Source organism: Ceratotherium simum, chromosome 3, assembly GCF_057802395.1.
Source record: "Ceratotherium simum simum isolate JZ-2026a chromosome 3, ASM5780239v1, whole genome shotgun sequence".
Taxonomy (NCBI): Eukaryota; Metazoa; Chordata; class Mammalia; order Perissodactyla; family Rhinocerotidae; genus Ceratotherium; species Ceratotherium simum.
In genome coordinates, this window is record NC_141902.1 from 79,923,799 (window position 1) to 79,950,130 (window position 26,332).

General features: G+C 40.0%; 1 protein-coding gene across 1 annotated transcript in view; it reads left to right on the forward strand.

The window, feature by feature from the left end:
* Positions 1 to 26,332, forward strand: part of CHSY1 (chondroitin sulfate synthase 1) — a 69,407-nt gene that overhangs the window by 20,568 nt on the left and 22,507 nt on the right. The gene's annotated exons all lie outside the window — the stretch shown is intronic.

Genomic DNA, 26,332 nt, shown 5'->3' on the forward strand with positions numbered 1-26,332 from the left:
TTCCATGTGGTTGGAGAACATAGTATTATTTCAATTCTTTTAAATTTATTGAAACTTTTTTTTATGGCCTAACATGGTCTCCCTTGGAGAATGATCCATATGCACTCAGGAAGAATATGTGTTCTGCTGTTGTTGAGTTGAATGTTCTATAGGTGTCTATTAGGTCTAGTTGGTTTATATGTTGATCAGTTTTTCTCTTTCCTTGTTGATTGTCTAGTTGTTCTATCTGTTATTGAAAGTGGGATATTGAAGTCTCCAGTATTATTGTTGAATTGTCTATTTCTCCTTTCAATTATGTCAGTTTTTGCTTCATTTGTTTTGGGGCTCTGTTGTTAGGTGCATATATGTTTATAACTGTTACATTTTCCTGATATAGAGGATGAACTCTTTTATCCTTCTAAAATTCCTTCTTTGTCTTTAGTAACAATTTTTGTCTTAAAGTCTATTTTGTCTGATACTAGTATAACCACTCCAGCTCTCTTTTGTTTACTGTTTGCATCTTTTTCCATCCTTTTGCTTTCAGCCTGTTTATGTCTTTGAATCTAAAGTGTATATCTTGTAGATAACATATAGGTGGATCATTTTTTAATCCATTCTGCCAATTTTGCCTTTTAATTGGAGTGTTTAATCCCTTTACATTTAATGTCATTACGATAGGGCCAGATTTATGTCTGTCATTTTGCTATTTGTTTTCTATGTCTGTTTTTTGTTCCTCTATTCCTGCCTTCTTTTGTGTTAGATATTTTCTATACATTTTCACTCTCTTGTTGTTTCTTTTACTTTAGTTTTTTGAAGTATTTTCTCAGAAGTTGCACTGTTACAGTTAACAACTGATAACAACCTAGTTCAGATTCATACCAATTTATTAACAATAGTATGCAAAATCTTTGCTTCTATATAGTTCCATTATCTCCCCACTCTTTCGTGCTGTTCTTGTCATACAAATTCTATCTTTATCATTGTATGCCCATACAACACAGATTTGTAATTATTGTTTAATGTAGTTGTCTATTAAATCAAATTAGAGAGAAAAAGATTTACAAACAAAAAAATAAATTTATACTGTCTTGTAAATTATATTTATCTCTGTGGTTACCCTCATTGGACTCTTTATTCATGTGTATTTGAGTTACTGTCTAGTGTCCTTTCATTTCAGTCAGAAAGACCCCCTTTAATATTTCTCATAGAGCAGATTTACTAGTGACAAATTCTGTCAGTTTTTGTTTGAGAATGTTAGAGAATGTCCTAATTTCTCCTTCACTTTTGAAGGATGGTTTGTTGATACGGAATTCTTGGTTGACTGTCTTTTTCTTCAGCACTTTGAATGGAGGCTTTCTGGTATCCATGGTTTCTTTCTTTTTTTGAAAAGCATTAACTAATTTTTAAATTTATGTATAGTTGACGTACAATATTGTATTGTTTCAGGTGTACAACTTAGTGATTTGACATTTATATACATTATGAAATGAATTCTATTAACCATCTGTCACCAAAGTTATTGCAATATTATTGACTATATTCTCTATGTTGTATATTACATCCCCGTGATTTATTTATTTTACCACTGAAAGTTTGTACCTCTTAATCTCCTTCACCTATTTTGCCCATCCCCCCATCCTCCTCCCCTCTGGTGACCACCACTTTGTTCTTTGTATCGTTGAGTTGTTTCTGTTTTGTTTTGTTTGTTCATTTTTGTTTTGTTTTTTAGATTCCACATATATGTGAAAACATATAGTGCTTGTCTTTGTCTTTGAATTATTTCACTTAGCATGATACCCTCTAGGTCCATCCATGTTGTTGCAAATGCCAAGATTTCTCTCTCTTTTTTTTTAATTGATGCCATAATAGTTTATAACATTGTGAGATTTCAGTTGTACATTATTATTTGTCAGTCACCATATAAATGCACCCCTTCATCCCTTGTGCCCACCCCCTAGCCCTCTTAGCCCTGATAACCCCCAAACTGTTCTCTCTGTCCGTGTGTTAGTTTATATTCCGCATATGAGTGAAGTCATACGGTGTTTGTCTTTGTCTGGCTTATTTCACTTAAGATAATACGCTCCAAGTCCCTCCATGTTGTTGCAAATGGGATGATTTTGTCTTTTTTTATGGGTGAGTAGTATTCCATTATGTATATATATACCACATCTTCTTTATCGAGTCAACTGTCGAGGGACACTTGGGTTGCTTCCACGTCTTAACTGTAGTGAATAATGCTGCAATGAACAGGGGTGCTTAAGCCTCTTTGGATTGTTGGTTACAGGTTCTTTGGATAAATACCCAGCAGTGGGATAGCTGGATCATGAGGTATTTCTATTTTTAATTTTTTGAGGAATCTCCATACTGTTTTCTGTAGAGGCTGCACCAGTTTGCATTCTCACCAGCAGTGAATTAGAGTTCCTGTTTCTGCACAACCTCTCCAACATTAGTTATTTTTTGTCTTGGTGATTATAGCCATTCTAATGGGTGTGAGGTGATATCTTAGTGTAGTTTTGATTTGCATTTCCCTGATGATTAGTGATGTAGAACATCTTTTCATGTACCTATGGCCAATAGGTACAATCTTCCTTGGAAAAATGTCTGTTCATATCCTCTGCCCATTTTTTGATTGGGTTATTTGTTTTTTTGTTGTTCAGTTGTGTGAGTTCTTTATATGTTAGGGAGATTAACCCATATGTTAGGGAGATTTACCCCTTGTCGGCTATATGATTTGCAGATATTTTCTCCCAGCTGGTGGGTTGCCTTTTCATTTTGGTCCTGGTTTCCTTTGCCTTACAGAAGCTCTTTAGTCTGATGAAGTCCCACTTGTTTATTTTTTCTTTTGTTTTCCTTGTCTGAGTAGACATGGTATTAGGAAAGATCCTTCTAAGACTAATGTCAAAGAGTGTACTACCTATATTTTCTTCTAGGAGTTTTATAGTTTCAGGTCTTACCTTCAAGTCTTTGATCCATTTTGAGTTAATTTTTGTGTGTGGTGAAAGATAATGGTCTACTTTCATTCTTTTGCATGTGGCTGTCAGGTTTTCCCAACACTATTTACTGAAGAGACTTTTCGTTTCTCCATTGTATGTTCTTAGTTCCTTTGTTGAAGATTAGCTGTCCATATATGTGTGGTTTTATTTCTGGACTTTCAGTTCTGTTCCGTTGATTTGTATGTCTGTTTTTGTACCAGTACCATGCTGTTTTAATTATGATAGCTTTGTGGTACGTTTTGAAGTCAGGGATTGTGATGCCTCCAGCTTTGTTCTTTTTTCTCAGGATTGTTTTAGCTATTTGGGGTCTTTTGTTGCCCCATATGAATTTCAGGATTCTTTGTTCTGTTTCCATGAAGAATGTCATTGGGATTCTGATTGGGATTGCATTGAATCTGTAGATTGCTTTAGGTAGTATGGGCATTTTAACTATGTTTTATGATCAAGACACTGTTCTAGTTGGGGACACAGCAGTGCAGAAAGCCAGGGCCCTGCTTTTCCGTTCTAGTGGGGCTGGGCTGGGGTGCAGAGACAGATGGTACAGGGTAGTGTGTGTGATGTGTTTGAGAGGTGGCAAGGGGACCAATGTTGCTGGAGTCGGGTGAGCAAGGAGAGAGGTGAAGGATGAGGCCAAGTGGCAGAGATGTTGAGGGAAGCGAGGGGAGTGGTGAGGATATTGTTTAGGGCACAATAGACTGGGCTTGAGTCACAGTTCATTTGGCTTCATTCTTCTCCAGCTGTGTGATCTTGGGCAGCAAGTTACCTAACTTCTCCGGACCGTAATTTTCTTAAAAAATAGGATAAGAAAAATTACCTATCTTGTAGGATTGTTTCAAGGATTAATTGAGATGATGCATCTCATCTCAAGGACTACCGTAGCTAGTCCTTGGCACAGAGTGACTACTTGTGAAAAGCTCAGGTTGTTGGGTGATTTCCTCAAGTATCTGAAAAACTAAGCCATTCAGAACTCATTCCCTGAGAACTTTGCATGGATTTTGACCTGTTTAAACAAATACTTGAATATGATTTGTAGTAACATTGTGGTCTTGGAATCCCTGTTTTTTGCTTTTACAATTTAGAGGAGACAGTTCTGACAGAACAAATCAAAGTTTACCAAAAATGGAGAAGTTAGTTGCTTTGGACCTGTAATTATTTTACTGACAAAACAAAACCTTCTATAGGTATATAAACATCTCTGAAATAGTTTCACCGTTTGGTACGTTAGAGTCTTATGGTTGTGAGGGAGGAGGTGTGGGTCTAAAAGGAAATTGATGTCTTCATAATGTTCAAGCTTGGTAGGAGTATGTTAAAGATATTCTAGGTTTTATATGTTAATCACCTTTCTTATTGGAAGGTCATCACTGGGCATGTTTAACTTATGTTTAGTTGACAGAAAAGGGCTTTAAGCCACATTATCAGGAGGTGGGATTGATATACCATTTTCTTTATCTTAAGGTATAGCTGAGTAGCATTTCCCATATGTTTGAAAGATTGAGATCAGAGATGTCATACCCAATTCCTGCAGTAAGCTGACAGATCTACCTTTTCAATCATTTATCAGTATTCAAAGTGCTATACGAGCCATTATGACATTCAGGATGGTATCCTTTCACATTTGTAAGAGGTCTAGGGATGGCAACAGCAAAGCTTTTTAAAGTTTTTAATTCCAGTATTTAATCATCTTTGTTGAACTGATAAGACTGTCTGGTGTCTGAAGAGTAACAGGTGAGGGGACGAAGGCAAGAATGAGTCTGATGGTAGCAGTATTATCTGGGTTAGGAAGAAAGAGGCGGAAGTAAAGCTGCATAAGCTTTAGGAGGGTGTTGTAAATTAGTGTTTCTCAAACTTGAATGACATAGGGACCTTTTCCAGTGGGAAAATCGTTGTGCGTGTGTATATATGTCTCTGTGTGTGTGTATATATGTCTCTGTGTGTGTGTATATCTGTGCATGTGTGTATACGTATATGTCACTGTGTGTGTGTGCTTCAACTGTTAGCGTTGCCCATAGGTCTTATACCAAGTTACTCTTTCTCAAAGGAGGTCATCTACAAGAGAGTCACTTCAGGTGTTGGTTACAGAGTAAATTTCCAGGCCCAAACCCAGAACCAGACTCTTGGCAGGTGGAGTCCAGTGATCTGCACCGTGCACAGGCTTCCCTGGTGATTCTTCTACTTGCTCATGTTTAAGAACCATCGATGCCATTTATACTCTTACAACATGTTTTATGATACAGTGGTGTTTTGGAACTGGGTAGAGACTGAAGTTTTGTTTTGGTTAATTGGCATCATCTCTTTAACACCTATCCTGTGCAGAGCATTGTCCTAGGTAGCAGAGAAGACAGGAATGGAGTTTTGACTTTGGTCTTTCCAGTAAGTATCTTACAGTCTGGTTGGTAGGGAAGCCAAACGTGGCACACCGTGTCACCTCATCGTATGTGTTTGGCAGGCTTAATGGGTTATATGTTTTTTCCTTTTCTTCCCTCCTCTAAGCCATGTTAATTGCAGAGAGTTGTGTAACAGGATAAAAGTCAGTGAAGATGAGTGATGGTCAGCAGTAAATCCTGAGTAATGACAGGAAGGAAGCTCTATTAGATGCGATGATGAAAACAAAGGACTTTTGGCCGGAGATTAAACTGATGAACACTTAAACTAAATGATATTTTTAATATCCTTTTTGTCTCTGCAGTTGACGATTTTACACATGTAAAGACCACGTCTATGTGGTCTGGTTATAAATCTTGCTCAAGCCTAAGCTGTTTTTTTAAGCCTCAGGTTTTGTTAGTTGCCATGAACCATAACTTGAGATTTGTTTATCAAACAAATTTCAGTTGGAAAAAAAAGGTAGTTACAAAGTATTTATCAATTACTCTGGTGGTTTTACATTCACTAATTTTTTGATAATCTTCCCTCCTGGAGGTGGAGCTTACTCCTTCTCTCCTTGACAGTGACTGGACTTAGTGACTCATTTCTAATGAATAGAGTAGAGAATGGGAAAAATAGTAACTTTATAGTAGAAAAACCTGGGAGACACCACTTTAACATCACCAGTATTAAGTCATGTTTATATCATGTACTCCTGGATGCGATGGGATGAGAATGCTCCTCACCTGTGTGTTAGTCCTGCCCTGAAGCCATAAGTCCACCTTAGTCATGAGAAAGCATCAGACAAACCCAGGTTGAAGGACGTTCTACAAAACACCTGACCAGTGTTTTTTAAAAAGTGCCAAGGTCATGAAAAGCAAGGAAAGACTGCAGAACTGTCACAGATTGAAGGAGCTCAAGGAGACGTGAGGTCTGAATGTAATGTGGGGTCCTGGATTGGAAGAGAAAAGGGACATTAGTGGAAAAACTGATGACATCTGAATAAAGCCTATAGTTTAGTTAATAGTGTTGTATGACTGTTAATTTCTTAGTTTTGATAAGCGTAGCATAGTTACATAAGATGTTAATATTGGAGGAAGTGGAGTGAAGAGATGGGAACTCTCTGCTGTCTTTACAACTCTGCTGCAAAACTGAAATTGTTTCAGAATAAAAAATCATTGAACCCAGAGATGATCTAATTGGACACAGAAGTAAGGTTGCCGTCTTTGCCACTGTGTCCTGTTGACTGCTCAGTGCCCTGGGGAACCAGGGTGAAGCCGTAGAAGACTAGATCTTCTGTGAGTCTAAGTGGATATTGTGCAGGATGTGATTTTTAGCTTATTGACTTCTAGGAAATCGAAGACAGAAAGGTCTTTGTTTGAGAGGGCTGCAGACTTCTAGCCCTCATAAAGAGCTTATCATTTGAGCAAGCTTATAATGTACCGTGTTATTACTGTTAAGAAATTTGTAATGGTACCATTACAGCAAAACTTTTCCCTGGCCAAAAAGAATCTCTCAGCATTCCCTCGGCAAGTTAATGCCAGCGCTCTCGCTGCGTCATCATGGTTAACCCTATATAGTGTTTCTGTTTTCTCCCAGTGAACCCTTGCAGGGATAAAGAAATCAGTACAAAGTTATTTTCTTTGATTCTGGCATTTATTTTCAAAGATTTTTCTTTTGAAAAATGCTGTTGTTACTACTTTTCCTTTCATATATTTTAACATCTGTGCATTGCCCTTCAACAGAACACTCACTTTAAAGACATAAGACTTATTTATAACGATGTGGTTTATTTAAGGCAGAAAGATGAGTACATTCTTATTTCTTTTTTACCACCAGAGGAATGCTTGTTTGCTTTTTAGGTTTTTATAAATTGATTCTGTAATAATTTGGAGTTCTTGTTGTTTTATTAGGGTAAGATGGGTATGGAAATTGAAATGTCCCAGATGATATAAACATACTTAAAATTTTTAACATAGTTAATTTCTTAAAATTTTTAACATGGTTAATTTATTAAAAAAAAAAACAACTATCTGCATGCCTGCTGTGTGACAGGCCCTGTTCTGGACACTGGGGCTGCAGCATTGAGCACAGCAAAGCCTGCTCTCGTGATGCGTTTACTTCTCTACAAGGACATCAGAGAATAAGGAGACCAATATATACTGGCAGTTGGTGCTAAGCCCTCTGAAGAGACACGAGCATGATAGGGGGATAGAGTGGTGGAGGGGGAGGGGATGCTAGTCCAGCTGAGAGAGTGAGAAGCCAACCTTGTTTATGTATCCCGGGAGGACCATTTCCAGCAGAGGAAATAGGCGCGTGCAAAGGCCCAGGGGCAAGGAATGTGTGCCTGATTAGGTGGCTGGAGTGTGTGAGTGAGAGGGGCCAAATCTTGTAAGGCCTATCCGTGATAAATGCGCTGGGTACTATGCTGAGTGAGCTGGGAAGGCACTGGAGTGCTGGGAGCTGATGTTTCAGAGGACCCCTCTGGTTGGTGGGTGGAGAAGAAACTGCAGGGGAGCAAGAGTGGTAGCAGGGAGATGGGTGAGCAGGCACTTCTGGTAACTCAGGAAGAGGGAAAGATAGCTTGGCCCAGGGTGGTAGCAGGGGAAGTGGTGAGCCAGCGGTTAGATTGAAGCGAATTTTGAAGGTAGAGCTGATGAGACTTACTGAGGGATGAGATGTGGGGAGAGAGAAGAGTTGCCTGAGCAGTTGGAGAGATAGAGCTACTGTGATGGGAGAGACTGGGGAAGTTCCAGCTAGAGATACAAGTGTGAGTCATCTGCATCTAGCCGATATTGAAAGCCAGAGGACAAGTGACATCAGCTAGGGAGTTAGTGGAGATAGAGGAAAGGCCGTAGGGCTGAGCCCAGGGGCTTCCAGGAGTTAGAAGTCAGAGATGAAGAGGATCTAGCCAAGGAAATGAGCAGGGCAGGCCAGTGAAATAGGAGGAAAACCTCACCTTCGATTTACGTTTGCTCATGATTAAGTTTGCAAGTTTGAGCTTGCAGTGTTTGAACTCTCACCATTTGGGTACTTGTTATAGTTGGCTTGGAAGGTGGTAATGTGGCAGATTTTTATCAAAAGTGAACATTATCTTCTTTAGAAAGAGAATTTTCTGATAGGGGTGGACAGGGTGGGAGATGTACTGAAGTAATGGTGGGGAATTTTTTTTATCTACTGATGACTGGTGTGTGGGAACAGTACTTGAAACTAATAAACCTTAGGGGGCATCCCGAGGACCAGAGGACCACAGATGGCTGGTGGCCAACACCCGGGCAGAAGCTGGAATATTGTTTCCTTGGAGTAATAAGCCATGGGGCTTGTGCCCCTGTTTTTATTTATCATGAAACTTGACGTTCACTTATGCTGATTTAAAACTGCATTGTTTTGCTTATTTTTTAAAAGATAAGCCACTCACTCCGTAGAATTGCATGCATCATCACGAAGTCACTGCACTACCTTTACTAATTGATATAGCAGTGTACCAGGGCTCAGCCTTTCTGTTATAATCTTTGGCCTATAGAAATAATAGACGGAAAGCTTGCTGATCACCAGGTGGTCTGTCGTTTTGTAATAGTTACGGTATATCAGTAAGGTTTCTGAGTAGGCACTTAACTTGGAAGGTAAAAATCACTGTTAATTTCAGGAGAGAGTTATAATTGAACATTGATCAGTTAAACCTTTGTAGTAAATTTGTTTTTGGAGGAGCGTGAAGTTTAAAGGATATCTTATGCTTTTGGTATGGAGAGAGAACCCTTTAAACTGTGCTCTCCCGAGCCTCAGTGTCCTCTTCTCTGAAACAGGGTTACTTAACTCGTTCAGGGTTGTACAGATGGTGACGTGCTCGATTCAGAATTTGAATCCAGGCGGTCTAACTGCAGAGCCTGCAGTTTGACTCAAATGAAATTTCATTTTCTTTCTCTGTATAATATTGCACTGCAATCTACCTTTTTATTGTACATATTGCCAGTATTCATTTGAAAAGAACCAATAAAGTTCAGTTGTCGAGAATTTTAGACAGAGGGAAAATTTGCATGGTTCTTACATTTCTTTGGTGGGATATTTTTAGTATACTCATGCTTAAGATAATATTCAACTGGTAGCAATTGGACCTCATAGTATTTTGTCGCTTTTATTTGTTAGACTCTTGCCAAGCTAGTGTAAATGGCTAGTGGAAAGCAGTGGTTTAAATGGGTTTAGAGTGGTGGACCTCAACCTAAGAACAAACAAAAGAGGTATTTGATCTCTAGTCCCTGGATTTACTCTTAGGAAAATTTCTTTATAAAAGAGAGCAGCAGAGCAAAAATTTTTGCATCAGTTTCTTGAGAAATCTTTAAGCTAGTCCTAAAATTTCTCCAAAGTCTGTTTAAAGATGGGGATTGGGATCTTCTGAAACAAGCCCTCTGAATTCTCTGACCCTGATGAAGATACTGTATAATTGAGTTTTAGGTCGTTTAGAAGATGGTAGTATTCCACGTTTACAGCTCATGTTGTTTAGTATTCTGTGATTGTCCCTATAGGAAAAAAGATGTCACATCTTTGGTCAGAAATCTTCCTTCTCTGCTATAGTTTTGTAGAGGAAATCCATTGAATATCATCTTGACTTATAATATGTGTAGTAGGTTGAATAAAGGCCACCCAAAGATAATCAAGTCCTAATCCCTTGAATTTGTAAATATTACCTTATTGGAAAAAGAGTCTTTGCAGATTATTTAAGCTAAGGATTTTGAGATGAGGAGATTACTCTGGATTATCCAGGTGGGTCCTAAGTGCCATCACAAGTGTCCTTATAAGAGAAAGGCAAAGGGAAATAACACAGACACACAGAGGAGAAGACAGGCAGAGATTGGAGCATGTGCCCGCAGCCCAGAATGCCAGCAGCCACCGGAAGCTGGAAGAGGTGAAGGGCAGGGTCTTCCCTGGAGGGAGCATGTCCCTGCTGGATTTCAGACTTCCAGACTCTAAAACAGAGAGAGAGTAAACTCCTGTTGTTTTAAGCCACCCAGTGTATGGTAATTTGTTACAGCAGCCTCAGGAGACGAATAACAGTGTGTTATCCAGAAATGCGGCCACTCAGGAAGGCAGAACAAGGCTCCACAGTCGCCTCATGTAACTATGTGGGCTGAGGAAAACCACCCCCTTTCTCTAATGTGGAGGCGGTAAAACCTTTTGTTGTGGTAAGTACCTGGCACACAATGGGCACTCAGTAATGGCCGTTCTTATTGCTTGGTTTGTCTAAAGCAGTGATTCTCCAAGTGTGGTTCGCAGACCAGCAGCCTGAGTGTCACCTGGTTCTCAAGTCCCACCCACTCCCTGCAGGAGAAATCAGGGCCACTGTGCACCCAGACTTTAGCGTGTATCATAGTCACCTGAGGGCTTAACACGTTGCTGAGCCCTGTCCCCAGACCTGATTCAGCACGGCTGGCATGGTGCCTGAGAATTTGCATTTCTCACAAGCTTCCAGGTGCTTCTGATGCTGCTGGTCCAGGGACCACACTTTGAGGATCACTGACCTAAGGTTTGGTGGTGTACAGAATGATGAGTAGAAAGAGATTTTTGTTTGTTTTTTTTTGTTTGTTTGGCAATAAACTTTTGACTTTAAGACAGTTTTGGATTTACAGAAACATTATGAAGATAAAGTCTGTACTTTATTCAGACGTCCTTAGTTTTTACCTGCCGTCTTTTTTCTATTGTCATACCTCCTTATGCTCCTCTGGTCTATGACAGTTTCTTAAGCTTTCCTTGTTTTTGATAACTTTGACAGTTTTGAGGAATACTGGTCAGGTATTTTGAAAAATGTCCCTCTAATAGGATTTATCTGATGTTTTTCTCATTACTAGACTAAGGTTATGGGTTTTTGAGAGGAAAAACAGTGATAAAGTGCCATTCTCACACATCGTATCAAGAGTACTGTGCTATCAACGTGACTGTCATGTTGATGTTGACCCTGATCACCTGACTGAGGGACTGTCAGGTTTCTCCTTTGTAAAAACTCTTTTCTCTGATTTCCATCCTGTGCTCTGTGGAAGGAAGTCACTAAGCACAGCCCACACTAAGGGAGTGAGGAGTTACATTCCTCCCCTTGAGGTTGCAGTATCTACATACAGTATTTAGAATTCTGCACAGGAGATTAATCTCTTCTCTCCCATTTGTTTATTCATTTATTTATTTATTTCAATATGGACTCATGGATATTTATTTTATATTTTAGGTTATATGCTGCTTTATTTGGTTGTTAAAATTGTTCCAGCGTTGGCCATTGGGATTCCCTCCCTATTTCTCCGTCTCCCTCCTGAGCACTTCCATGCTTTCTGGCACTAGAAGATGCTGCAGGCTCATCTTTAAATTTTCTGCCCCAGCACGAGAATCAGCCATTTCTTCAAGGAGCCCAGGCTCCTTCTATTGGAGAATGGTATTAGCAACCAAGATCTGGGTGCTAGGTGTGCTAGTTGCTGTTGGGTTTTCATTTACTTCCAGGCCCCCACATAAGACAGAGCAAGGAAATCTATGTGTGTATACTGACCCATGTATATATACATATCTATAAATATTTCTGTATGTAACCAGCTGTATCTTTATTAAACTAAATGTGAGTTGATACTGATGTCTCCAGCTCCAGTCACTACCACCTGGATTGTTCTAGCCTCCTCCCTTTGCTTAACTGTAACTTCCCGTTCCAACAGTGAGAGACCTGGCTCTCACCCTCCACCATCCCTTACTTCATTGTTCAATTCCAGTATACATGTTTGTTTTAGAATTTTTAACATGTACCCCCATGAGAAACTTTATCAACTAGAGTACAGCACTTATGTACAGTTTCATTTGCCTTTAGTCTTACAGTTTCCGCTTGTTTCCATAGTTATTTAGGTCAGCAGCCTTCTCCTCCATTCCCTTTAGTGAGGTTGTTTTGTGCATTCGTAAAACAGTTTGATTGTTTTGTCACAGGCTGCATTCCATCCTGGGATCCCCTGACCTCTTAAATGACTTTTAAAAAGAAATTTGTGTACCTTAAGGTTCACTCTTTGTGCTGTAAAGTTCCATGGGTTTTGACAAGTGTGTAGTGTCATGTATCCGTCATTACAGTATCATACACAATAGTTTCACTACTCTAAAAAAATCCCTGTGCTTCCCCTGTTCAGTGCTCCTCCCTCCCTCCCCACACCTTGTAAGTAAGCCCTTGGCAACCACTGATCTTTTTACCATTTCTGTGGGTTTGCCTTTTCTGGAATGTCATATAATTGAAACCATATAGTGTGTAGCTTTTTCAGACTGGCTTCTTCACTTAGGAATATGTATTTAAGATTCGTCCATGTCTTTTTGTGACTTAATAGCTCATTTCTTTTTATTGCTGAATGATATTTCATTGTCTGCATTTACCACAGTTTATTCATCTACTGAAGGACATCTTGATTGCTTCTAGTTTTTGGCAATTATGAATAATGCCGCTATAAAACATTTGCGTGCATGATTTTGTGTGGACATAAGTTCTTCAGTCAGTTGGGTAGGTATCTAGAAGTGTGATTGCTGGATTGTTTGGTAAGACTATATTTAGCTTTGTCAGAAACTGCCAGACTATCTTCCAAAGTGGCTGTCCCATTTCGCATTCCCACCAGCATGAATGAGAGTTCCTATTGCTCTCATCCTCTCAAACAGTTGGTATTGTCAGTGTTGTGGATTTTAGCCATCCTCGTAGGTGTGTAGTGGTATCTCGTTGTTGTTTTAGGAAGAGGTTTTTGGTACCTTTTATTTGGTACCAAATAAAAGGCTGATGTGCTTTTATTTGGTACTGTGTTTCTGTGTGTAATTTGGGCAAGTGGCTTTTCCATTTTTGTATTTTAATAATATTAAGCTCGGACAGGTTTATGCTTGACTATAATGAGGATATGGAAAATTGTTGAATTGATATTCTCTTGGCTTGGGTTGGTTTTTTTTTCCCCTTGTTTTTTTTATGGTTATTCGTGTGCCTTAGGCATCTAGAATATTAATATAGAGCGCTTAACCTTAGTGGTAATGGCAGAAGTTTTTGGAACAAGTCTGAACGGCTTACAAAAGATGATCACATTCCGTGTTTCATACCTAGGTGAATATTAACAAGCTGATTTTGAAGAGACACATGAATTGTTCATCATTTGCTCACTAAACAGGTAATTATTAAATGCCTACCATGAGATCGTGGTGCTAGATGGCAGGGCTACTAAGGTGAGTAGACATGTACCCATCCCTGACGTTGTGTAATTTTTCTGATGAGAGAAACAGAAGATATAGAAACTTCTGTGATTCATTCAGCACTCAGCAAAATGGGCAGTTAGCAAGTACTCGTGTGCTTGCTATGTGCCTGGCACTGGGGAGTTGAGTGAGCAGCAGGTAGATCCCTGCCCTCTGCAGAGTACATCCGAGTGAGGGCAATCTTTCATTGACTATAGCATTGGTACTCCTACGAAGACAAAGGACAGAGAGCTGTGAGCGTGTAGAGCCGGCAGGCCTGACCTGGGCTGGCGGGTCAGGGCGGCTCCGTGAGGAGGTGTCTGAATGATGAGTACAAGTCCAGTGGGTTCAGGTGGGGAGGGGGCGAGGTGCAGAGTGGAACGAGAAGGAGGGTTGAGGGTAGGCGGGTAGTAGAGCCTGGGAATGTTCTGTAATCACCTTCCTTTCATTTTGATGTGTTCCCCCAGCAAAGACTGTTTTTGTGCTTCACACCCCAATCCCTTCCCCTCGTAGGTAAATAAAGTACCAGTGGTATGTTGAATGTACTTCTTGCAGAGACTGGATTTTTTTTAGATGACATTTTTACTGTCTAATAGAAACAGTACAGGCTAATATAAGAGTAAAAAGCATTCCCCTCCTTTTAGCCGGGCAGAAGATCAAAGATGAGTAAGACAAGAACCCTACTTTCAAGGAGCCTGTAGTCCCACTGGGGAGAGATCGTGTGTAATCACACATCTCAGTGAGAAGAACTGATGGAGCTAGGAACAGCGTGATCTAGGAAACCAAAGACAGACCGCTTGGTGGAGGAGTGGGGAGAAGAAGTCCGTGCGGAGGGGACTGTTGCGCAGACTAACCGAGAGGATGGTCCCCACCTTACAAGGGTGGGGCATCCTCTCAAAGGGAACAGTAAGTATGAAGTCACAGGGATATGGGATAGTGCAAGCTGCTGTGAAAACTACACGTGGCTTTAATTAGAAATTAGACTGGCAAGATTAGATAGACTAAGCTGATTAGATTTTATTTTAGGGGGTTAGGGCATCAACGTGCAGTCCATTCCATGTGGACTGCCTTGATGTTTTAACAGAGAAATTTTTTACCTGATTAGCTAACAAGTAAACTAATAGACCTTTGTGTGGAAAAGCTGAGCTTCCTGTAACAGATAAAGTAATTACAATGAAGAGATTGAAGATTCCCCCAGTGTGTTTGTTCACGGGGAGTTGTGTGTGCCCAGCTGACATTGCCTGATTCATCCACAGAAACTTCTGTAAATGAGAATCATTCCATGGTGTGGTAGAAAAAACAAAGACTAAATTTTCTTGATGATCTTGACTATGTGGAAGAAGTCAATGCAGAGTAAAGTATATTTTCGTGTAGTTGAAAAGCTATGTAGTGGAGTCTTATTGAAGATGGTCGCTGAGCTACTTCTGCTCAAAGACAGGAGGATCCTAAAATCTTCTTAACTCCCATCCTCCCCTCAGGTGAGTGAATCACAAAGTTATTTTTTCCTCTGAGCTTGAAACTTGAAAAAGCTGTGAAAAGCTGTGGAAAAGTAAGCAGAATTATGATTTGTTCAGCAAAGTATAAGAATTCGGACTGAAACAGAGCACAGGAATCAAGCAGTTGGCTCTGGGGACTGGAACTTAACCATATTTCATTGACTCTAAGATGCCATCCATCGTAAGACACGCCATTATTTTATGTACCGTTGAGAAGGAAAGCACTGCCACCTATTAACTATGATAGAGTGCTTTCTTATCAGTAAGAAGTCCTCCCGATTTCTGAGATGTGAGGATGTGAAAAACTTGGAATGGATGAAATTCAGTATTTCCTACTGCTTACTAGCCTGTTAGAAGATCAGTGTGAAGAATTGTGGAATTAGAATAGACTGTGAACTCCCAAGGTTGTTGCCCATGCCCTCAATTCTTAGTACGGTTCCTGGCAGAAAGTAGGTGTCTGATAACAGAGTGAATATGTCGATGGATGGATGGATGGATGATGGATGGACAGACATCAATATAAATGAGCTAAGGGTTGAAGATGGTTAGGCAGATAGAGAAGGTCTGTGGGGAAAGGTGTTTCAGGCAGCTTAGAAAAATTATTAAGGTAGCGAATTTGACGGAAACCAGTGTTGCTATGTTATAGTAATAATACTCGCTAAGATATTTAACAATTAAGTAAGTGCTTGGCCCTTTTTTTAGCCCTTCACATATACTAATTCATTTATCCTCGTAACAACCCGAGGAGTTAGGTACTGTTATCCCTCATTTGCAGACGAGGAAACTGAGGCCCAAGGTCATACAGCAGTGACAGAAGCATGTAATATGAGTGTTGGCATGAGAATACTCTAAATCTGTTTGCAGTTGACAATTATTTTGATTTATGAAATTATTTTGAAGGAGTTTATTTTTCTCTGTGTTTTAAAATTATGTACGAGTCTGTGCCATGAAAGGGCTTACTCAGTAACTACTAAACATTGTATACTCACCCCTTCATTTTTTAATGGGCTTTCAAACTTAAGTTTGCTCTGTCTGACGTTGTAGGCTCATGTTGATACTGTACTCCAGAAAACCTTTTAGATTACTGGCCCTGTGAGTTATAGGTTTTACCTAGTATTTTCAGGTCTTTGCACATCATTCATGTACCAAAGTGTAAAAATTTATTAAAATTGTAGAGAACGTACCTGATTGAAAGTTCAGTTATGACGTTGTTTTAAGATGGCAGATGGAGACACAAGAGCTTGTGGAGTGAGGTTGATGCAGACCTTGCTGTAGTCAGTGTCTCCCTAAAAAAGAACCTAGAAATTGCAGTGGCTTTTGTCATATAAACAGGCCCTGGTAAGTAGGTGTTGAATGCATGTGAGGGGGCGGGGGAGATACATCGTACCCAGGAACATGGAGTTGCCACCCCTAGGCTTATGATGCAGTGTTCCTCCTCTTCTCCTTCCACCCCCCTCCATTTTGCAGTCTTCTTAATTATGATATTTTATTACAACTTAGATCCTAGTTTCTCTTGACTCACAGAAACTATTTCTCATTTTGAAACTCAAGAAAATAGGATTTGGGATTCAAAGCAGTGCTTTGCCAACACCCATGTAGGTATCTCTGTATCTTTTCTAGATTGTTACTTATATCAGAATGAGTTTTTCTATCAAATGTAGTGTTTTTGCAGTGACCAAAGAATATAGTCTCAAGAGGCTGATGTGGTAGAGCCTTCAGCCTCTTTTTCTACTGAGCAGCGTTACTTTGTGTGCTGTGCAAAATTATGGCTATGGTGTGCCATACTAACAACTTCTGTGACCAGGTGTTTAAAACACCTGACCGATAAAAGGTACTGTCTAATCTCAAACTATTTAATGAGTAATTACAATCAAATCTGTACCAAGGTTAAAAACAGAGATCTTGTTTTTGAGCTTTTTTTTCCTTTCCATGCTTTTTTTACTAGAAGCATTGAGAAAGTTTTACCAAGGTTAGTCAGTAGGTGGGAAGAAAAATACTAGACTAAAAGTCTAAGACAAGTACTTGGGAAAAGTTGATCAGTATTTTAACTAACTTGTAATTTTAAAGGGTCTACAAAATTGAAGGCACTTTTTATATCTTCTCTATTTAAATTGTCTTTTAGTACAGATCAATCACATGCTAATAGACTTGTCTTTAATATAATGTTATATCCACTCCGCCTCCCAATAAACTGAAGCGTGCCACTGTGTATGTTCAGAGCAAACCTCTCCGTCTAATGGAACAGTTTCTGATTAGACTGTTTACAGCCTATCCTGGAAATTTAACGTAGGAAATATAGAAAGATTCATTTTTATTGCCTTTTCTCCTCCTTTGTTGGCTTCATGCAAACGTGTCTCATTGTTGCATAGCAGCTCACTTTGTATTTGTGATTTTTGTTTTGCAGTTTTTTTCCTATGGAACATTGAATTTGCATAACAATTTCTAGTCTCTTAAGCATCAGTGATGAAGGTTTTTACTTAACCCTTTTTCCTTAAAACAGAAAAAGCTTCACAGCGTACAGGTATATATCTCTTTATCATTTTTCTATAAATCTATATAAATTGAAGTTTTATTAAAATGGATGGCATTTTAAATGCTCTGAGTGTTACGTCTCTTCAGTCACCTTCAATCTGAAATAGGTCGTCACTCTTTCCTTGATTTTTAGCCCTTGACACTTTTGGAGATTACAGGCTAGTGGAATGTTCATCAGTTTGGATTTGTTTGTTGTTTCCTCATGATTATATCTAAGGTATGCATTTGGGGCAGGAGTTTTACAGAAGTGATGCTATGTTCTTGTGTTCTAATAGTTGATGATTTTGATTTGTTCTGTCATTGTTGATATTAACATTGATCATTTGATTAAGGCAGTGTCTGCCAGGTTTCTCCTCTGTAAAATTACTCTCTGTTTATAATTAATGAGCATAATGGTGGAGAGGTACTTTGAGAATATGTAAATAAATATCCTGTTCCTCATCACACTCACACCCACTAGTTTTAGCAACTATTGATGTTTCTTGGCTGAATAAGTTATTACTGTGATTGCCAAATGGTGATTTTCTAATTCCAGTCATTCTTTCTCCTTTTATTAGTTGAAAGTACGGAAAAGCTTATTCTTCTTCCCATTTATTTATTCATGTATGTGTTTGTATGAGTATAAACTCTCGTATTCCTATTTTATTCAATGGGCTATAGTCTTTTACTATTATATTTTTTCTGTGTTTAAATCATCCCCGAATTGTCTAGAGGCAGCCCTTGCTTGCTGGTTTCCATGTCTTTTTGACATGTCTCTGTCATTATTTGAGCATTTTCTTGCTTTCTGGCACAGCAAGATGTTCCAGGCTCTTATTTTTTTCCTGCCCCAGTTCTGCATCTGCCGTTTCTCTAAGAGACGCTGATTCCCTTTCATGGAAAATATTTAGACGCCAAGATCTACGCTCTAAGTTTGCTTATTGCTGTTGGGGTGTGGCTGCTCTCAGGCCTGCTCAGAGAACTGAACCAGGGTAAGGGGGTGTGGTGTGCGCATGCATGCATGTGTGTATCCATGGCTTCACACTGATAGCCAAAAATCCCATTTCAGCACTAAGGGGAATTTATTATCGTTATCTCCCTTTCCATATTCATAAGTCCTTTCTTTGACAGTTGAGGAATTTAGCTCCCATTATCCTCAGATATTTACTTATTGGATCAGTTTCTAATCCAATCTCCTGTTGCTGTAACAGCCCCGTATACATGCATTTCTCACTGTTCAACCTCCGACACCCCACACTGGGCTGCTGTGCGCGCCTACCCTCCCCACACTAGAGGACCCTACCTTGCTTGACCCCACTTCAGGAAAAAGGGGGAGGGTGGGCAGGACCCTAAATCTATCTTGAAAAAGGCTTTTGTAATTTTAGTTACTTGATTCTAGGTAATACCTGACCATGTCACACAGCAATGTAGCCGTCCTTTTAAGAGTAATTTTAAAACCTCTTGGTAAATTTAGCAAAACAGTATTTCTGTTTTGATAGCATATTCTTTAAAGATCTGTTTTCTTTGAATGTTTCTTTGCACTAAATATTTGACTTTGTCTTTTTCCTAGTAGATTGGATCTTAACCATTTCTGTATTCCTCTTAGAGGCTAATGCATTAGACACTTACATGTTTGATAAACATATGTAGGTTTATATGATAAATAATATGGTAAAGGTACTTTGAGATTTAAGAAAAATGTTCTGCTAACGTTGAAATGAAATATAAAGTACTAGAGTGTGTAGCTGTTGACAGCCAGCTAGCATCATGAGTTGTACTCTAAAAATTGAAATGAATAATTTTTAAAATCCTGTTGTTAGTTGGCAAAGTTGAGAAGCACTTGGTGATACTAATTCTTCCCATTCTGAAGTTTTTTATGGGTGTAACTCTTTCCTTTTCTTTCAGCCAAAGATTTTCTGTTTCCAGAAATGAGGTATAGAAGAAAAGCCTTTTATTCCCATTTTAGGTAGTGAGTGGTTTCTTTTTCTTTTTGACTATAAATGCTATGTTAATATGAAAAACATATTTCAGGAGTGGACTGTTTCTGAGAAATAGACAAGATTTGTTCAGATATCCCATTAGGACTTTTCTCCCTTTAAATTTTGTTTCCTTGCTTTTGATTTTGTTTTGTTTTGTCTGGTCTTGTTTCTCTTAAATAAAATTTTAGTTTGAGAACCAGGCTTCTCCCAAAAGGTGTCCACGTGTGTGGTGATAGGCTAGGTGGTACTGAGTAACCAGAGACTACACACGGCTGCAGTTCCCAGAACAGGAGTTTTACATCAGGTGTGGGAGAGGGAGAGACATTTTCGTCATAAGACAAACATGGATAGCATAGAATATAATGCAAATTTGTGGGAATTTTTAAGATTAAAAATGAAAAAAGAAATTTAATATTCATTGGAGGACTGCTTTTGGCTATGCCCTGCAAACCATGGGAATATTGATTCACTCTTCTCTGCCGTTAGGGGTACTTCTGTGTTAAAAAAATGAGAAAACTACATGTTTTCTCACAGGTTATAAAGTGTATTTTATCCGTTTCTTCTTTTCTGTAGCCAGTTTACTGATGGGTCTAATGCGGCTCTCTTTTCTAGCTTCCTAGTTTCCTCAGTTGACTACCGTTCTAGAGAGCACTAGGTTCTTTCAGTGAATAATTCAATAAATGTTCGTTTATTTCTGAGGTATGACTTGTATGAAGTCAGCCCATGTAAATGCTTCTGTTCCAGACCATCTCCCTGGGAAGCGTCCCGATTGCCTCCATAGCACTTAGCATACATCCATCCTCAGAGCCTGTGCATTAATAAACCAGCTGACAGGAGCTGCTGCCCCCTGTGCGGGCTATGGTGACATTCCTATCCCCGTCCCAGTGGCTTAGTTATTTTCTTTAATGGATCATATGACTCCTTAAAAACAAACATCTAGGAGCTGCTTCTCCTGCTGATGTCTGTTGGGTTTTCCTATTAGACTATCCCATGCTGACACCTGGGCGTGACCATGCCCGTGTGGCCTCAGTCTGTTTCCTAGATGGTGCCTCTTTGCTCAGAGACTGCCCGAGGGAAAGGAAGGACAGCTGACCTGGGATTGGGTTTGAAATTAAACTTCTCATTTAGTCATGCAAACACTATGTAACTTGCGTCAAAAATTAAATGCCCTTGAATACTATTATTTTAAGAATGGAGCATATTCCTAGCTATAGGTACTTAAAATAGAAAACAGTACCATACGAGGGACATGGGAGGTAGAGCAAATTATTAAACCATCTTCAAAATTAAAGTTCTTCACTTTGAACAGAGTAAGCATGTGTGGGTTTGTGTGTCTGTGTCAGAATGGCTAATACTAATAGTCGTCAATAGAAATGTCAGACTCATAACAGTTTTGTTGTCACAATACTCTTTGGGTTTTATCTGTATATGTCAGCAAATAGCTGTAAAAATTTATAGCTGCACTGTTTATATTAATGGGAAATAAAAGGACCAGACTTTTGAATGTGCTGGTTCTAGTAGTACATACTGTTTTTTATCCCTCTGAATCATCAGTGTATATGGTGGTAATTTAGTGACTAGGAGGCACTGTAAATTATTGGTTATAATAAATTGATGTCATGCCCACAACACAGCAAGCAAAAAGGATGAATTAGAGACAGAAATAGTAACAAGTTTTTGTCCAGGAAACCTCAAAGAATATAATGAGGTATTGCCATGTCGATTACTTTAAAAAAGGAAAAAGGAAAAAAAAATCCAAAGGATAAAATATTGAAACCTTAGGTTTAATAAAACAGATTATAGATCAAAAGCTTCTTTCTTTATACTTTTGAAAGTCTCTTTGAATAACCAAAGGATCTTTAAGAAATGTCTTACTATAATTTCATGATTTATTTGTTGGTGGATTGGAGTATTGCAAAAAACCATCACTGTCATTTTTAACCACTCTTTTTGGTGATTTTTAAATTTTGAAATAACTTTAGACTTAGAACAATTTGAAGAATAGTACCAAAACCCCCCATATATCCTTCACCCAGATTTCCTTTTACCACGTCAGCTTTATCATTTCTCTATATGTATATGTTATTTTTCCCCAAACCATTTGAGAGTAAGTTGCAGACATAATGCCCATTTTTGCCCCTAAATACTAAATACTTCAGTGTGTATTTAAGAACAAGGACATTCACTAACATAAACACAGTGCAATAATCAAAGTCAGAAAATTAACATTGACATAATACTGTTATCTAATTTACAAACTCTGTTTCACCAGTGTCCTATTGATGTCCTTCATAGCAAAGAACAAATAAAATGAAAACAAAAAACTTCAAGTGTTCCAGGGTGCAGTCCAGGATCACATGCAGCGTTTTGTTGACCTGTGTCTTAAGTGTCCTTTAACCTTGACCTTGTCTTTGCTATTCATGACCTTGACATTGTCAAAAAGTGCTGGTTATTTTGCTGCGTCCCTCATTTTGGGTTTATCTGCTGTGTCTCCGGCTAAGTGATGTGTGTCCTCCACAGTGCATCACATCAGGAGGTACATGATGTCACTGTGACCCCAATGGGCAGGATTAACTCTGATCGCTTGCTGAGTCTGCACTGTAAAATTACTATTTTTCCCTTTGTAATTAATACATATTTTATAGGGAGATATTTTGAGACTCTGAGCTATCCCATTTCTCCTCTATCTGCCATCTACTAATTTTAGCCTCCATTGATGATTCTTATCTGAATTAATTACTCTGATGTTTTTCAAATGGTCATATTCTTAACTGCATCAGATGGTAATTTTTTTGCCCTGCAGTTTTATACAGGGGCTTTTGGTAATTGTTTACTTTCTTAGAAGTCGTTTGAGTGGCTATAAATGTGGGAAGCCTTTGCATTGAAATTAAATAGTGTTTCCCTTGTCCTCTGTCATCCTGCACTCTTGGATGTATGGTCTCGACCTGTGGAATGGGCAGCCCAGAGGGAGAAGGTGTGTGGCCTCTGGGGATTGTGGACATGTACTGAGCACTCTCTGGGTGCCTGCTCTGCTGTTATCTAGTCTGTACCCCCTCACCTCCCTCTTTCAGGGGCTTGTGGCTTCTGGAACCCAGCATGTTGCACTTTAAAGCTTGGTTTTAGGTGTAAACAATTCTTAATAAAACTAATCTGTGGTTGTTTTTTGTTTTGTTTACTTGAAAATAGCTATTACTGAAACTTGTTATCACATGTTTATTTTTATATGTTGACCAATGCTATTAATGTTTTCTTCTAGAAACAAATGACCTTTCTATAGCAGTGCAAAATGGATTTTTTTCAAAAAATGGAATCTAGGTCTACATACGCTATAAGCCCAAAGACCATGGCATTTGCCCCCAAATTATAGCTGGTTTATGCTGGTAGAAAAGAAGCTGTCTAATTTTGTTTTGTTTTGTTTTTGAGGAAGATTGGCCCTGCGCTAACATCTGTTGCCAATCTTCCTCTTTTTCTTTTTTTTTCTCCCCAAAGCCCCAGTACATAGTTGTGTGTCATAGTTGTAAACTTGTAGCTCCTCTATGTGGGACACCCCCTCAGCATGGCTTGACAAGTGGTGAGTAGGTCTGCGCCCAGGATTCAAACCGGTGAACCCTGGGCCACCAAAGCGGAACATGTGTGAAGTTAACTGCTATGCCACCGGGCCGGCCCCAAAAGCCATCTAAAGATGCAAAAATAGTTTATCTCACCTATACTCTGTGGTTTTTTTCTTACCTGATTTCCATTAAATAGGACCCTCTTAATTATTGGTCTTCATTTTATAATCTTTATCCTTTAGTCTCAACTACTTCTCTAAAATCCCTAAACATGCAAACTACTGTTTATAATCAACCTTTTTTTTTTGGTAAGGAAGATCAGCCCTGAGCTAACATCCAATGCCAGTCCTCCTCTTTTTGTCAAGGAAGATTGGCCCTGGGCTAACATCCATGCCCATCTTCCTCCACTTTATATGGGACGCCGCCACAGCACGGCTTGACAAGTGGTGCGTCGGTGCACGCCTGGGATCCGAACCTGTGAACCCTGGGCCGCCGAAGCAGAGCGTGCACACTTAACCACTGTGCCACTGGGCCAGCCCCATAAGCAACCTTTTTTAAGGTAAAAAACAACCAACAGCATCCTAAGTTGGGGTCACCTTGTCCCATCTTGTACCAGTGAGTGCTGCCAGTGGTCACAGATGCCCCCGTCCTGAGATCCCACTGCCCCCTTCTAGGCCTGGTTGCCTCCTCTCCCCCTGGCATGCTGGGCAGGACCAGAGCTTGTCATAAGCAGCCTCTGAAGTTGCTAAAGCTCGTAGAATGCAGTCTGACCCATTACATTAGCTCAGATTGGAAGCTAAAGTGCAGTCAGAGGTCTGAGGGTTGTCCTCAGCCGTGGTGATGACTCTTGGGTGGCTTGCTGCTGACTTGAGATCACTTCTAACCCTTCCTGTCCCTGCCGGGAGGGCATGAAGGCAGCCTCCAGTTCTCTCTTGGGCTCAATTCAAGGAAGGTGACAATCTTTCTTTCCTTCCTTTCCATCTGGATAGCCTGGTTGCTATGAGAATATATCCCTTGAATAAGAAGAGAAGGGCAGCCCCTACCAGCCCAGGGCTGCCAGAGCTGCCAGGGAACGCCTGTCTGCATTTCTTCCCTGCCGCTGGTACTTCTAACCTCTTGTCATCTCTCCATCCAGTGACTCACGGCTGTAACCCTCAGCTAAGATTTCATTCCTTTGACGTGGTGCCTTCCTGCCTGCCCTCCTGGCCTGCCCAGCTTCCTGCTGGAAAAGGAGCCCACTTCTCCACCCATTAAATGCATCAACTTAGCCCCAAAAGGACATTAAGGAGTGAGGCTGGGACTGCTAATCAACCTCCTACCCATTCTTAGGCAGCTTTCTAATGCATTCCTTTCTCATTTACTCATTTGTCCCCCACCTTGTTCCATAGGATTTGAGAGATGGTCCTTCCTGCCTGAGTGCCTTCATGTTGAGATTCATGGAAGGCGGGGATTCGGGGAGTAATAGGCAAGTCTTTCTGAGGTTCCTTTCTCCAAGCACCAGCCTCTTTATGTTCTTTCTGTAGTGGGTTTTGCCAGGGACATGCATCAGAATCTCAGACGATTCTGCCGTGTGCCCCTTCTGAAGAATCACTGCTCTGTAAGAATTAAAGCAGATTTATCTTCTTTCTCTCCTCATACCCTCCCCCAGCGCATGCATGCATGCGCGTGCACACACACACACACACACCCCTAGGCACACCCTGGGAGATCCTGTGAGGGCAGCAGGCAGTGGGCTATTGTGTAATAAAAAGTGCACAGGCCCGTTGGGGCCCACAGACCCTGGCTCAGGGAAGGACTGAGTCCCAGGAGGCTGACCAAGCTGGAAGATTGGCATGTACGGAGCGAGGGAACCTACTGGCCCAGCCACAGAGCTGCCACGGAGTTGAGTCTGGTGGAGGTGACTGGAATGTAAGGGGACCTAGAGATTACACAGAGCAGTTCCTTCGGGTGGATTGAATTATGACCAGAGTTCCATATGTGAAAGACCACCCTGACAGGTTTAGAGGAAGGTAAGGTTGGGGACAGGGAATGCAAAGAAATTTTTGCAGCAGCCAGGTGAGAACTGATGAGGCTCAGAGCTAGCTAAGATTAGCCTTGCTGATGGGCTACAGAAGATTGAATACATCGGAAAGACTCAGGGGCTGCATTTCCCAGGGTTTAGTCACTGACCAACTTGGGGGGTGCAGGTGGGAGGCAGGGAGCAGCCAGGTATCCTTGTCAAGGCCTGTTTTTATTGTACTCGAGAATAGTCTTCGAACGATCCTGAATCTTGTTCATACTATTAATTTGCCCTAAATTGTAACCTGGAAGGGACTTTCATGTCTAGTCCCCTTATTTCACCATTAAACCGAGGCTTGCTCAAGGACACACAGCCTGTGAGAAGCAAAGCAGGCCCCAACTTCTTGGTCTCTTGTTTGTGTCATATTTACCAGTCACGTTAGATGTATTGGCACTGCAAACCCTAATAATTTTGTTTATAGCTAACTTTTTTTTGTTAAAACTTCTCTTATTTTACCTTGAAAGTCATAAAAATGAAAATAAAAAAAAATTCTAGAGGTAAGCTGGCTAATGAAATAACTATAAGTGGTGACAGTGGTTTGTCCTATTCAACCTAGGTTGTCACCTGAATGATGATGAGTATTTGGAATTAAAAAGTATTTACTTCATGCTGTAGAGTATTGGATACCTGTATAACTATGTCTGGCTTATAGTGGGTGTTCACAAAATATTTGTTGTGTGGGATGGACTATGTGAATTAAGTCACATTTTTGTACCTTATTGAGAGTGATGCTTTTGAGAGCTTTTGTGACTCATTCATATCCAGTTGCTGATGCAGCTATAATACTGGTTAGAAGTGGGGATAAAATGAACACAGTCTGCTGTTCGTGGTCGTTGAGGGTTCTATTTTGGGGAGTGCTGTGTCTGTTTTTAGTTTCTTAAAACTGCCTTTTATGGACAAAACGAAAGTAGAATAAACATATAACACAAAGTATAAGGGACACAGAATTGGATGCATTGTGTTTTCTGCTTCTGGTGTTCTTAGTTTCAGGTTTTCATTTAGCTTGAATCAAATGTTTGTTCCTTTTGAAATTACTTTTTCGTGAAGGAGTTCTGTAAGAAGTGAAAAGATAGGAAGCCAGAAGTGCGACTTCCACAGATAAAACGGGGTGTCTTGTTTTAGGAAGACACAGCCTGGCCTGGTGAAGGGCAGTGGGTTGGGTGTCAGGGAGCTGAGAGCGAGGAGACGTCAGCTGAGGACA